Genomic DNA, 12,375 nt, shown 5'->3' with positions numbered 1-12,375 from the left:
TGACAAAACATGTCATTTCAATTATCGCTTTTCCCACGCGGTCACACAGTTGGGGCCAGCGAAAAAGCTTGAGAACCCGTGATACTAACGAACACATTTTCCATGAAAAAATAATTCATTAATTCCCAAAACTCTTACACATGTTGTACCAACATGCAAGGTACCTTGATGGAAAGGAAATGAAATTTACAGATTAACTAATGCGGTATGGAAAACGAAAAAATGTCAGTTTTTGACAAAACATGTCATTTCAATTATCGCTTTTCCCACGCGGTCACACAGTTGGGGCCAGCGAAAAAGCTTGAGAACCCGTGATACTAACGAACACATTTTCCATGAAAAAATAATTCATTAATTCCCAAAACTCTTACACATGTTGTACCAACATGCAAGGTACCTTGATGGAAAGGAAATGAAATTTACAGATTAACTAATGCGGTATGGAAAACGAAAAAATGTCAGTTTTTGACAAAACATGTCATTTCAATTATCGCTTTTCCCACGCGGTCACACAGTTGGGGCCAGCGAAAAAGCTTGAGAACCCGTGATACTAACGAACACATTTTCCATGAAAAAATAATTCATTAATTCCCAAAACTCTTACACATGTTGTACCAACATGCAAGGTACCTTGATGGAAAGGAAATGAAATTTACAGATTAACTAATGCGGTATGGAAAACGAAAAAATTTCAGTTTTTGACAAAACATGTCATTTCAATTATCGCTTTTCCCACGCGGTCACACAGTTGGGGCCAGCGAAAAAGCTTGAGAACCCGTGATACTAACGAACACATTTTCCATGAAAAAATAATTCATTAATTCCGAAAACTCTTACACATGTTGTACCAACATGCAAGGTACCTTGTTGGAAAGGAAATGAAATTTACAGATTAACTAATGCGGTATGGAAAACGGAACGATGTCAATTTTTGACAAAACATGTCTTTTCAATTATCGCTTTTCCCACGTGGTCACACTGTTAGGGCCAGCGAAAAAACGTGTGAACCCGTGATACTAACGAACACATTTTCTATTCAAACTTTAAATAATTCAAAAACATTCACGCACGGTCTACCAACATGCACTGTACTTCATTGGAAAGGAATTGAATTTAACTGATTAACTAATGCGGTACGGTAAACGAAAAGATGTCACTTTTTGACAACTTCATTTCTTTTCAACTATGACTTTTCCCACGCGGTCACACAGTTGGGGCCAGCGAAAAAGCTTGAGAGCCCGTGATACTAACGAACACATTTTCCATTCAAAAATAACTAATTAATTTTCAAAACTCTTAAAGATGTTGTACCAGCATGCACGGTACCCTGTTGGAAAGTAAATGAAATTAACTAAATAACTAATGCAGTACGGTAAACGAAAAGATTTCAGTTTGTGACAAAACGTGTCTTTTTAACTATGGCTTTTCCCACGCGGTCACACTGTCGAGGCCAGCGAAAATGCGTGTGAGCCCATGACACTAACGAACACATTTTTAATGCAAACTTTAAATAATTCATAAATTTCTCACAGATGGTGACACCAACACATTTTCTATGCACCATTAAATTAATTCATACAACACTCGCACAAAATGTGTACCAACATGCACGGTTCCTCATTGGAAAGAAAACTAAAGTTACTAATTAACTTAAGCGGTACAGCAAAAAGCGTGTGCGCCCTTGACACTAACGAACACATTTTCCATGAAAAAATAATTAATTAATTCCGAAAACTCTTACACATGTTGTACCAACATGCAAGGTACCTTGATGGAAAGGAAATGAAATTTACAGATTAACTAATGCGGTATGGAAAACGAAAAAATGTCAGTTTTTGACAAAACATGTCATTTCAATTATCGCTTTTCCCACGCGGTCACACAGTTGGGGCCAGCGAAAAAGCTTGAGAAGCCGTGATACTAACGAACACATTTTCCATGAAAAAATAATTCATTAATTCCCAAAACTCTTACACATGTTGTACCAACATGCAAGGTACCTTGATGGAAAGGAAATGAAATTTACAGATTAACTAATGTGGTATGGAAAACGAAAAAATGTCAGTTTTTGACAAAACATGTCATTTCAATTATCGCTTTTCCCACGCGGTCACACTGTCGAGGCCAGCGAAAAAACGTGTGCGCCCTTGACCCTTACGAACACATTTTCCATGAAAAAATAATTAATTAATTCCGAAAACTCTTACACATGTTGTACCAACATGCAAGGTACCTTGTTGGAAAGGAAATGAAATTTACAGATTAACTAATGCGGTATGGAAAACGAAAAGATGTCAGTTTTTGACAAAACGTGTCTTCTCAATTATCGCTTTTCCCACGTGGTCACACTGTTAGGGCCTGTGAAAAAGCGTGTGAACCCGTGATACTAACGAACACATTTTCTATTCAAACTTTAAATAATTCAAAAAACATTCACGCACGGTCTACCAACATGCACTGTACTTTATTGGAAAGAAATTGAATTTAACTGATTAACTAATGCGGTACGGTAAACGCACTTGTCACTTTTTGACAAATTCATTTCTTTTCAACTATGACTTTTCCCACGCCGTCACACAGTTGGGGCCAGCGAAAAAGCTTGAGAACCCGTGATACTAACGAACACATTTTCCATGAAAAAATAATTCATTAATTCCCAAAACTCTTACACATGTTGTACCAACATGCAAGGTACCTTGATGGAAAGGAAATGAAATTTACAGATTAACTAATGCGGTATAGAAAACGAAAAGATGTCAGTTTTTGACAAAACATGTCATTTCAATTATCGCTTTTCCCACGCGGTCACACTGTCGAGGCCATCGAAAAAGCGTGTGAGCCCATGACACTAACGAACACATTTTTAATGCAAACTTTAAATAATTCATAAATTTCTCACCGATGGTGACACCAACACATTTTCTATGCAACATTAAATTAATTCATACAACACTCGCACAAAATGTGTACCAACATGCACGGTTCCTCATTGGAAAGAAAACTAAAGTTACTAATTAACTTAAGCGGTACAGCAAAAAGCGTGTGCGCCCGTGACACTAACGAACACATTTTCCATGAAAAAATAATTAATTAATTCCGAAAACTCTTACACATGTTGTACCAACATGCAAGGTACCTTGATGGAAAGGAAATGAAATTTACAGATTAACTAATGCGGTATGGAAAACGAAAAAATGTCAGTTTTTGACAAAACATGTCATTTCAATTATCGCTTTTCCCACGCGGTCACACAGTTGGGGCCAGCGAAAAAGCTTGAGAACCCGTGATACTAACGAACACATTTTCCATGAAAAAATAATTCATTAATTCCGAAAACTCTTACACATGTTGTACCAACATGCAAGGTACCTTGATGGAAAGGAAATGAAATTTACAGATTAACTAATGCGGTATGGAAAACGAAAAAATGTCAGTTTTTGACAAAACATGTCATTTCAATTATCGCTTTTCCCACGCGGTCACACTGTCGAGGCCAGCGAAAAAACGTGTGCGCCTTTGACCCTAACGAACACATTTTCCATGAAAAAATAATTAATTAATTCCGAAAACTCTTACACATGTTGTACCAACATGCAAGGTACCTTGTTGGAAAGGAAATGAAATTTACAGATTAACTAATGCGGTATGGAAAACGAAAAGATGTCAGTTTTTGACAAAACATGTCTTCTCAATTATCGCTTTTCCCACGTGGTCACACTGTTAGGGCCTGTGAAAAAGCGTGTGAACCCGTGATACCAACGAACACATTTTCTATTCAAACTTTAAATAATTCAAAAAACATTCACGCACGGTCTACCAACATGCACTGTACTTTATTGGAAAGAAATTGAATTTAACTGATTAACTAATGCGGTACGGTAAACGAAAAGATGTCACTTTTTGACAAATTCATTTCTTTTCGACTATGAATTTTCCCACGCGGTCACACAGTTGGGGCCAGCGAAAAAGCTTGAGAACCCGTGATACTAACGAACACATTTTCCATGCAAAAATAATTAATTAATTTCCAAAACTCTTAAAGATGTTGTACCAACATGCACGGTACCTTGTTGGAAAGTAAATGAAAATAACAAAATAACTAATACGGTACGGTAAACGAAAAGATTTCAGTTTGTGACAAAACGTGTCTTTTTAACTATTTTTCCCACGCGGTCACACTGTCGAGGCCAGCGAAAAAGCGTGTGAGCCCATGACACTAACGAACACATTTTTAATGCAAACTTTAAATAATTCATAAATTTCTCACAGATGGTGACACCAACACATTTTCTATGGAATCTTAGATTAATTCATACAACACTCACACAAAATGTGTACCAACATGCACGGTACCTCGTTGGAAAGATAACTAATGTTACTAATTAACTTAAGCGGTACAGCAAAAAGCGTGAGGCGCCCAACATGCACGGTACCTTGTTGGAAAGTAAATGAAATTAACTAATGCGGTACGGTAAACGAAAAGATGTCAATTTGTGACAAAACGTGTCTTTTTAATTATGGCTTTTCCCACGCGGTCACAAAACTCTTACACATGTTGTACCAACTTGCAAGGTACCTTGATGGAAAGGAAATGAAATTTACAGATTAACTAATGCGGTATGGAAAACGAAAAAATGTCAGTTTTTGACAAAACATGTCATTTCAATTATCGCTTTTCCCACGCGGTCACACTGTCGAGGCCAGCGAAAAAACGTGTGCGCCCTTGACCCTAACGAACACATTTTCCATGAAAAAATAATTAATTAATTCCGAAAACTCTTACACATGTTGTACCAACATGCAAGGTACCTTGATGGAAAGGAAATGAAATTTACAGATTAACTAATGCGGTATGGAAAACGAAAAGATGTCAGTTTTTGACAAAACATGTCTTTTCAATTATCGCTTTTCCCACGCGGTCACACTGTCGAGGCCAGCGAAAAAACGTGTGCGCCCTTGACACTAACGAACACATTTTCCATGAAAAAATAATTAATTAATTCCCAAAACTCTTACACATGTTGTACCAACATGCAAGGTACCTTGTTGGAAAGGAAATGAAATTTACAGATTAACTAATGCGGTATGGAAAACGAAAAGATGTCATGTCTTCTCAATTATCGCTTTTCCCACGCGGTCACACTGTCGAGGCCAGCGAAAAAACGTGTGCGCCCTTGACCCTAACGAACACATTTTCCATGAAAAAATAATTAATTAATTCCGAAAACTCTTACACATGTTGTACCAACATGCAAGGTACCTTGTTGGAAAGGAAATTAAATTTACAGATTAACTAATGCGGTATGGAAAACGGAACGATGTCAATTTTTGACAAAACATGTCTTTTCAATTATCGCTTTTCCCACGTGGTCACACTGTTAGGGCCAGCGAAAAAGCGTGTGAACCCGTGATACTAACGAACACATTTTCTATTCAAACTTTAAATAATTCAAAAACATTCACGCACGGTCTACCAACATGCACTGTACTTCATTGGAAAGGAATTGAATTTAACTGATTAACTAATGCGCTACGGTAATCGAAAAGATGTCACTTTTTGACAACTTCATTTCTTTTCAACTATGACTTTTCCCACGCGGTCACACAGTTGGGGCCAGCGAAAAAGCTTGAGAGCCCGTGATACTAACGAACACATTTTCCATTCAAAAATAACTAATTAATTTCCAAAACTCTTAAAGATGTTGTACCAGCATGCACGGTACCTTGTTGGAAAGTAAATGAAAATAACAAAATAACTAATACGGTACGGTAAACGAAAAGATTTCAGTTTGTGACAAAACGTGTCTTTTTAACTATTTTTCCCACGCGGTCACACTGTCGAGGCCAGCGAAAAAGCGTGTGAGCCCATGACACTAACGAACACATTTTTAATGCAAACTTTAAATAATTCATAAATTTCTCACAGATGGTGACACCAACACATTTTCTATGGAATCTTAGATTAATTCATACAACACTCACACAAAATGTGTACCAACATGCACGGTACCTCGTTGGAAAGATAACTAATGTTACTAATTAACTTAAGCGGTACAGCAAAAAGCGTGAGGCGCCCAACATGCACGGTACCTTGTTGGAAAGTAAATGAAATTAACTAATGCGGTACGGTAAACGAAAAGATGTCAATTTGTGACAAAACGTGTCTTTTTAATTATGGCTTTTCCCACGCGGTCACAAAACTCTTACACATGTTGTACCAACTTGCAAGGTACCTTGATGGAAAGGAAATGAAATTTACAGATTAACTAATGCGGTATGGAAAACGAAAAAATGTCAGTTTTTGACAAAACATGTCATTTCAATTATCGCTTTTCCCACGCGGTCACACTGTCGAGGCCAGCGAAAAAACGTGTGCGCCCTTGACCCTAACGAACACATTTTCCATGAAAAAATAATTAATTAATTCCGAAAACTCTTACACATGTTGTACCAACATGCAAGGTACCTTGATGGAAAGGAAATGAAATTTACAGATTAACTAATGCGGTATGGAAAACGAAAAGATGTCAGTTTTTGACAAAACATGTCTTTTCAATTATCGCTTTTCCCACGCGGTCACACTGTCGAGGCCAGCGAAAAAACGTGTGCGCCCTTGACACTAACGAACACATTTTCCATGAAAAAATAATTAATTAATTCCCAAAACTCTTACACATGTTGTACCAACATGCAAGGTACCTTGTTGGAAAGGAAATGAAATTTACAGATTAACTAATGCGGTATGGAAAACGAAAAGATGTCATGTCTTCTCAATTATCGCTTTTCCCACGCGGTCACACTGTCGAGGCCAGCGAAAAAACGTGTGCGCCCTTGACCCTAACGAACACATTTTCCATGAAAAAATAATTAATTAATTCCGAAAACTCTTACACATGTTGTACCAACATGCAAGGTACCTTGTTGGAAAGGAAATTAAATTTACAGATTAACTAATGCGGTATGGAAAACGGAACGATGTCAATTTTTGACAAAACATGTCTTTTCAATTATCGCTTTTCCCACGTGGTCACACTGTTAGGGCCAGCGAAAAAGCGTGTGAACCCGTGATACTAACGAACACATTTTCTATTCAAACTTTAAATAATTCAAAAACATTCACGCACGGTCTACCAACATGCACTGTACTTCATTGGAAAGGAATTGAATTTAACTGATTAACTAATGCGCTACGGTAATCGAAAAGATGTCACTTTTTGACAACTTCATTTCTTTTCAACTATGACTTTTCCCACGCGGTCACACAGTTGGGGCCAGCGAAAAAGCTTGAGAGCCCGTGATACTAACGAACACATTTTCCATTCAAAAATAACTAATTAATTTCCAAAACTCTTAAAGATGTTGTACCAGCATGCACGGTACCCTGTTGGAAAGTAAATGAAATTAACTAAATAACTAATGCAGTACGGTAAACGAAAAGATTTCAGTTTGTGACAAAACGTGTCTTTTTAACTATGGCTTTTCCCACGCGGTCACACTGTCGAGGCCAGCGAAAAAGCGTGTGAGCCCATGACACTAACGAACACATTTTTAATGCAAACTTTAAATAATTCATAAATTTCTAACAGATGGTGACACCAACACATTTTCTATGCACCATTAAATTAATTCATACAACACTCGCACAAAATGTGTACCAACATGCACGGTTCCTCATTGGAAAGAAAACTAAAGTTACTAATTAACTTAAGCGGTACAGCAAAAAGCGTGTGCGCCCGTGACACTAACGAACACATTTTCCATGAAAAAATAATTAATTAATTCCGAAAACTCTTACACATGTTGTACCAACATGCAAGGTACCTTGATGGAAAGGAAATGAAATTTACAGATTAACTAATGCGATATGGAAAACGAAAAGATGTCAGTTTTTGACAAAACATGTCTTTTCAATTATCGCTTTTCCCACGCGGTCACACTGTCGAGGCCAGCGAAAAAACGTGTGCACCCTTGACCCTAACGAACACATTTTCCATGAAAAAACAATTAATTTATTCCGAAAACTCTTACACATGTTGTACCAACATGCAAGGTACCTTGTTGGAAAGGAAATGAAATTTACAGATTAACTAATGCGGTATGGAAAACGAAAAGATGTCAGTTTTTGACAAAACATGTCTTCTCAATTATCGCTTTTCCCACGTGGTCACACTGTTAGGGCCTGTGAAAAAGCGTGTGAACCCGTGATACCAACGAACACATTTTCTATTCAAACTTTAAATAATTCAAAAAACATTCACGCACGGTCTACCAACATGCACTGTACTTTATTGGAAAGAAATTGAATTTAACTGATTAACTAATGCGGTACGGTAAACGAAAAGATGTCACTTTTTGACAAATTCATTTCTTTTCAACTATGACTTTTCCCACGCGGTCACACAGTTGGGGCCAGCGAAAAAGCTTGAGAACCCGTGATACTAACGAACACATTTTCCATGAAAAAATAATTCATTAATTCCCAAAACTCTTACACATGTTGTACCAACATGCAAGGTACTTTGATGGAAAGGAAATGAAATTTACAGATTAACTAATGCGGTATAGAAAACGAAAAGATGTCAGTTTTTGACAAAACATGTCATTTTAATTATCGCTTTTCCCACGCGGTCACACTGTCGAGGCCAGCGAAAAAGCGTGTGAGCCCATGACACTAACGAACACATTTTTAATGCAAACTTTAAATAATTCATAAATTTCTCACCGATGGTGACACCAACACATTTTCTATGCAACATTAAATTAATTCATACAACACTCGCACAAAATGTGTACCAACGTGCACGGTACCTCGTTGGAAAGAATACTAAAGTTACTAATTAACTTAAGCGGTACAGCAAAAAACGTGTGCGCCCTTGACACTAACGAACACATTTTCCATGAAAAAATAATTCATTAATTCCCAAAACTCTTACACATGTTGTACCAACATGAAAGGTACCTTGATGGAAAGGAAATGAAATTTACAGATTAACTAATGCGGTATGGAAAACGAAAAGATGTCAGATGACAAAACATGTCTTTTCAATTATCGCTTTTCCCACGTGGTCACACTGTTAGGGCCAGCGAAAAGGCGTGTGAGCCCATGACACTAACGAACACATTTTTAATGCAAACTTTAAATAATTCATAAATTTCTCACAGATGGTGACACCAACACATTTTCTATGCAACATTAAATTAATTCATACAACACTCGCACAAAATGTGTACCAACATGCACGGTTCCTCATTGGAAAGAAAACTAAAGTTACTAATTAACTTAAGCGGTACAGCAAAAAGCGTGTGCGCCCGTGACACTAACGAACACATTTTCCATGAAAAAATAATTAATTAATTCCGAAAACTCTTACACATGTTGTACCAACATGCAAGGTACCTTGATGGAAAGGAAATGAAATTTACAGATTAACTAATGCGATATGGAAAACGAAAAGATGTCAGTTTTTGACAAAACATGTCTTTTCAATTATCGCTTTTCCCACGCGGTCACACTGTCGAGGCCAGCGAAAAAACGTGTGCACCCTTGACCCTAACGAACACATTTTCCATGAAAAAACAATTAATTAATTCCGAAAACTCTTACACATGTTGTACCAACATGCAAGGTACCTTGTTGGAAAGGAAATGAAATTTACAGATTAACTATTGCGGTATGGAAAACGAAAAGATGTCAGTTTTTGACAAAACATGTCTTCTCAATTATCGCTTTTCCCACGTGGTCACACTGTTAGGGCCTGTGAAAAAGCGTGTGAACCCGTGATACCAACGAACACATTTTCTATTCAAACTTTAAATAATTCAAAAAACATTCACGCACGGTCTACCAACATGCACTGTACTTTATTGGAAAGAAATTGAATTTAACTGATTAACTAATGCGGTACGGTAAACGAAAAGATGTCACTTTTTGACAAATTCATTTCTTTTCAACTATGACTTTTCCCACGCGGTCACACAGTTGGGGCCAGCGAAAAAGCTTGAGAACCCGTGATACTAACGAACACATTTTCCATGAAAAAATAATTCATTAATTCCCAAAACTCTTACACATGTTGTACCAACATGCAAGGTACTTTGATGGAAAGGAAATGAAATTTACAGATTAACTAATGCGGTATAGAAAACGAAAAGATGTCAGGTTTTGACAAAACATGTCATTTCAATTATCGCTTTTCCCACGCGGTCACACTGTCGAGGCCAGCGAAAAAGCGTGTGAGCCCATGACACTAACGAACACATTTTTAATGCAAACTTTAAATAATTCATAAATTTCTCACCGATGGTGACACCAACACATTTTCTATGCAACATTAAATTAATTCATACAACACTCGCACAAAATGTGTACCAACGTGCACGGTACCTCGTTGGAAAGAATACTAAAGTTACTAATTAACTTAAGCGGTACAGCAAAAAACGTGTGCGCCCTTGACACTAACGAACACATTTTCCATGAAAAAATAATTCATTAATTCCCAAAACTCTTACACATGTTGTACCAACATGAAAGGTACCTTGATGGAAAGGAAATGAAATTTACAGATTAACTAATGCGGTATGGAAAACGAAAAGATGTTAGATGACAAAACATGTCTTTTCAATTATCGCTTTTCCCACGTGGTCACACTGTTAGGGCCAGCGAAAAAGCGTGTGAGCCCATGACACTAACGAACACATTTTTAATGCAAACTTTAAATAATTCATAAATTTCTCACAGATGGTGACACCAACACATTTTCTATGCAACATTAAATTAATTCATACAACACTCGCACAAAATGTGTACCAACGTGGACGGTACCTCGTTGGAAAGAAAACTAAAGTTACTAATTAACTTAAGCGGTACAGCAAAAAACGTGTGCGCCCTTGACACTAACGAACACATTTTCCATGAAAAAATAATTCATTAATTCCCAAAACTCTTACACATGTTGTACCAACATGCAAGGTACCTGGATGGAAAGGAAATGAAATTTACAGATTAACTAATGCGGTATGGAAAACGAAAAGATGTCAGTTTTTGACAAAACATGTCTTTTCAATTATTGCCTTTCCCACGTGGTCACACTGTTAGGGCCAGCGAAAAAGCGTGTGAGCCCATGACACTAACGAACACATTTTTAATGCAAACTTTAAATAATTCATAAATTTCTCACAGATGGTGACATTTTCTATGCACCATTAAATTAATTCATACAACACTCGCACAAAATGTGTACCAACATGCACGGTTCCTCATTGGAAAGAAAACTAAAGTTACTAATTAACTTAAGCGGTACAGCAAAAAGCGTGTGCGCCCGTGACACTAACGAACACATTTTTAATGCAAACTTTAAATAATTCATAAATTTCTCACAGATGGTGACACCAACACATTTTCTATGAAATCTTAAATTAATTCATACAACACTCACACAAAATGTGTACCAACATGCACGGTATCTCGTTGGAAAGAAAACTAAAGTTACTAATTAACTTAAGCGGTACAGCAAAAAGCGTGTGCGCCCAACATGCACGGTACCCTGTTGGAAAGTAAATGAAATTAACTAAATAACTGATGCGGTGCGGTAAACGAAAAGATGTCAGTTTGTGACAAAACGTGTCTTTTTAATTATGGCTTTTACCACGCGGTCACACTGTCGAGGCCAGCGAAAAAGCGTGTGAGCCCATGACACTAACGAACACATTTTTAATGCAAACTTTAAATAATTCATAAATTTCTCACAGATGGTGACACCAACACATTTTCTATGAAATCTTAAATTAATTCATACAACACTCACACAAAATGTGTACCAACATGCACGGTATCTCGTTGGAAAGAAAACTAAAGTTACTAATGCAATATGGAATACGGAACGATGTCAGTTTTTGACAAAACATGTCTTTTCAATTATCGCTTTTCCCACGCGGTCACACAGTTGGGGCCAGCGAAATAGCTTGAGAACCCGTGATACTAACGAACACATTTTCTATTCAAACTTTAAATAATTCAAAAACATTCACGCACGGTCTACCAACATGCACTGTACTTCATTGGAAAGGAATTGAATTTAACTGATTAACTAATGCGGTACGGTAAACGAAAAGATGTCACTTTTTGACAAATTCATTTCTTTTCAACTATGAATTTTCCCACGCGGTCACACAGTTGGGGCCAGCGAAAAAGCTTGAGAACCCGTGATACTAACGAACACATTTTCCATGCAAAAATGATTAATTAATTTCCAAAACTCTTAAAGATGTTGTACCAACATACACGGTACCTTGATGGAAAGGAAATGAAATTTACAGATTAACTAATGCGGTATGGAAAATGAAAAGATGTCAGTTTTTGAAAAAACATGTCATTTC

Source organism: Drosophila biarmipes, unplaced genomic scaffold (genome assembly GCF_025231255.1).
Source record: "Drosophila biarmipes strain raj3 unplaced genomic scaffold, RU_DBia_V1.1 ptg000009l, whole genome shotgun sequence".
Classification (NCBI taxonomy): Eukaryota; Metazoa; Arthropoda; class Insecta; order Diptera; family Drosophilidae; genus Drosophila; species Drosophila biarmipes.
Note: the sequence above shows the minus strand (reverse complement) of the source record.